The sequence below is a fragment of the Rutidosis leptorrhynchoides genome, chromosome 9, assembly GCF_046630445.1.
Source record: "Rutidosis leptorrhynchoides isolate AG116_Rl617_1_P2 chromosome 9, CSIRO_AGI_Rlap_v1, whole genome shotgun sequence".
NCBI classification, from domain to species: domain Eukaryota; kingdom Viridiplantae; phylum Streptophyta; class Magnoliopsida; order Asterales; family Asteraceae; genus Rutidosis; species Rutidosis leptorrhynchoides.
Genome location: NC_092341.1, coordinates 215,887,501 through 215,891,510, shown reverse-complemented (window position 1 = coordinate 215,891,510; position 4,010 = coordinate 215,887,501).

Genomic DNA, 4,010 nt, shown 5'->3' with positions numbered 1-4,010 from the left:
TTTGCTTATTGTGTCGGAAACATATAAAGATCAAGTTTAAATTTGGTCGGAAATTTCCGGGTTGTCACAATACCTACCCGTTAAAGAAATTTCTTCCCGAAATTTGATTAGGAAGGTCATGGCTGACAATAAGCATGTTTTCCAGACTCATACGAGTTGAAAATTAGAGTTTTATCATCATTGAGTAATATGGATAAAACAATTCATTTATATGAAGAGTACGAGTGAAGCTATCGCAAAAGAGTGAAACAAGATATAAAGTTTCGTCATATCTTTTGACGTAGATAGGGTTGATTTCCGGAGTTCAAGGGATTTTTAAGAAAATCTTCGTAATAAGATTTGATTCTTCAATAATTAAGGAATTTAGGATCCGCTTTGATTAAATGCGATAACCTGTTTTGATTACTCTGTCAGATATCTTATTATATATCCACCCCCTTCGTTTCCTCAATTCCACATCTTACACCTTCTATTCTTTCTCCCTCAATTTATTTTTTAAAGAATTCGTCAATATGCTTCATCCAGTTCTGATTCTTGATATACTCCTAACTTTCATATCTATCGTTCTTCTTTTTCATCTATCACCGGAGGAATCTATTCACTTTTACTATACTCTTGGTTTTATAGTGTTTCTAGTTCTCCCGTGTCTTTACGTTGCAATACTTCTTGATATACACGGTTTGTAATTTATGCGTTGTCGTCGGGCTTTATATCTTTCCTTATTTTTCAGAGTCCCTGCTCTTGTCTCTCTATAATCATTGATATCCACAGTTAATGCTCTCTCCTATTTGCTGCGATTTATACTCCCATTTCCATTTCGAAGCTTCATGCTCTGTTTTCTCTTCTATCCATTAAGCACAACAAGTAATGGTCCAGAATTCGTAGGTATGAAATTTTGAATGAACATGGCTAATGTTCTAAGAGAGATTGAAATAGCACGATCGTGATTGGTTGAATTACCAGAAGTCACGGGAAAAGATAGAACTATCAAGAAATATGTTCTTGATATAATTAAAGATTAAGTAGAATGCAAGAGTCGTGTAACATGGCACATGATGATGGTATGGTCTGTGAATCATCATGTTTCATTAGAAACTCAGCATGACTTACTGTAATATAATCACGTTGATCAAGTTCATTATATTATACTAACTCATGCTTCAGTTCCCAACACTACTTCAAAACATTCATATTTTTAAATTCAAATCTCTCAAAATTTAGAAACTAAAATTGTCTCTTTTATGATGTAAAACTGATAGCACGAAGAGATAAATAATCTCAGATGAAAGTAGTTATGAATATCTCTTCAGAAATATCGAAGATATTTATAATGAAAGATTTGGTAATATCTTAGAATATCTAAGATTAGAGGATGATGAAAAAAATATTGTCCGCAAGAGTTTAGAGTAAGAAGCAAGGTATTCGCTAAAGACTTCAGCAGACACTGAATCATATGGATTCTTTGAAGGCAGATTTAGTCTTTGTGATTTGTCCACAGCCTCCATCATGGTTTGCTTAATCCGTTTTCCAGTTCCAAACCTTCTCTTTTTCTGAGCTTGCCAACATACTATTCTTTATCATCAAACTTTTGACTGTTAAGGTCGTTTACAGTTTTTGTTGCTTCATCAACATTTTTTAAAATTCGGAGAACTAGTTCGCAGTTTAGGGTATTTTTCAGAAACTTCACATTCGAAGTATATAAGTCTTGGAGATAGGCGCTATATGACTGTTGGCGTAGAATTGCTAACGATTCAAGCTTTTTGGAATGGCAACTACCGTTACAAGATGTACATGAGTACATGATAGGGTTTCAATGAATAAGTATCGTGATTTTTCGAAGAGGCTTAAAGATCAATGAAGTTGTTGGTAAATTTACTACTAATGTGGAGAGACATAAAAGGTTCCCTGGTAACAATGATGAAAGGGTAATCGTTATAATAAGGCTCATTCGAATGAACAATTGAAGTTGGTTTGCTAGAGCTGTGACAAAACTGTGTATTTTGAAAAGGAATTGAAAAGTTATTTTTGGTAATAAACGCCAAAGGATATGACACGGATACGTGTTAAACTATGACTTTGGTTTTGAGAGTTTTTCAGTAACATGTGGTTGGATCATCATCTCGATTGTTCATTATTTGAAGTGTCTTCAGGAAATTTTGAAGGGTTTGAACACATATTGTAATCGTTAATATACCTGTGATGTTATAGACTTTTGAATGATACGAATATTTTTCTGGGTTTTATGAATAGAAGTGACGTTTTATCACAGTTTTGAAGTCAAGGTATAACTTTGAAAGATGTAAGAATCTAAGAGTGATGATACCGGTTATATCTTAAATTGAGTTCTGAGATTTCAAAATCAGAATATGTAATTGGATTTGAATGAGTATGGTTGTTTTGATTTCTATAAAAGAATGTATATTATTGTGAAAGTAGGGAGTATAGTGGATGATTTGCTGAATCAGAATCTAATAATGTAACATATTAATTGTGAATTTATGTATCTTTCGGGTATTACCTACTCGTTAAAAGTTTCACAAGTAATCTTTTGTACGAGAGAATTTTAGTACAATTTTTATGAAAATATAAATATGTATATTTTCTTCAAATGTAATACAGATTTAATGAGTTAATATCATATTAAGATCATTTGATTTTCAGCTGGAACTAGAAATGAATAATCCCTAAAGCTTTAGAAATTTTGTAATCTTCGTGGATTATCACTTCGACGTAAATGAAATTATGAATCAATACTTCATTATTCATTTTTATTGATATTTACTCAGTGAATGATGTTGGTGTTCGTGGAATTCTTGTGAATTTCGCAAGGTATGAATGATGTTGTCTAGAAAGTTTCGAGTATATCAAAAGTGTAAAATCAAATATGTAATTGAATAATACACTTGGTTTATTATGAAACGGAATTCATTGAATTTGAAACAGAGGTTGTAGTTAATGATGGTTAAGTTGCTAACGAAGGATGTACATTATAGCATATTAGTCATATGAATATGAATTAACCGAGTAGTACCTACCGGTTAAAGATTCACACGTAATAGCTTATAAACATATAAATTCTTCAGAGGGAATGAGTTAATACTTCAAAACTCGTTGATACAATATACTCGTTGTTGATTAGTGATGATGTTCACGGTGATTATGGATCTGACAGAGCTTGTGATGTTGGAGATGTTGCTGATACTGACGATGTTGATGGCACTGACAGTGCTGGTGATGTTGACGGTACTGTTGATGTTGTTTGCATAACAAGTATAGTTTGTAAATCACGTACCATTCCTGACAGGGTTTCTACTCTACCGTCTCTGTTCACTCATCTGATTTGTGATCAGAATAAATAATCTCTAAGACTTTGGAGATTACATAATCACCGCAAAATATTTCTTAAATGAAGTTATGAATCAATACCTCATCGTTTGTTGTTGTTGGTATTCCTTGGTATCTATAGGGCATATAACATTGTTGCTTATGGGACTGATTGTAAAGTTGAGGTTTACGACGCGGTTGTGATTAGTGGTGGTAATGATACTATTGGTGTTGATGATGGTGGTACCGTTGATGCCAGTGATGCTGCGGGTGCTTATGGTATTGAGGCTTGCGATGTGGATGTTGTTGGTGGTACTGGTGTTGTTGTTTTAGACGTAAGTCTACCTTCCAAATTGTGTACTGTATTTTCCAGAAATTCCATTCATTCTTCAAGCCTAGAACGAAGCTCTCTAACTTCTTCCACTAATCCCACTTGATTAGTAGTCAGGAGTAGGGGCTGAATTACCAACATAATTCTATGAATGCGTTCTTTGAGGCGGAATATTAAAAAGTGTGAAAACGGTATTGCGAATTGGTTGACCGATGAGCGAGTCAAGTTTTCCGATGTCGGGAGGTAAATTTGGTTCTTGGTAGGTTTCTCCCTCTTCATTTCTCTAGCGAGTGAGTATGTCTCGAACCCATCCCCATCTCCTCCAGAAAGAAGTGTAGTCAACCAGTTGGGGTAC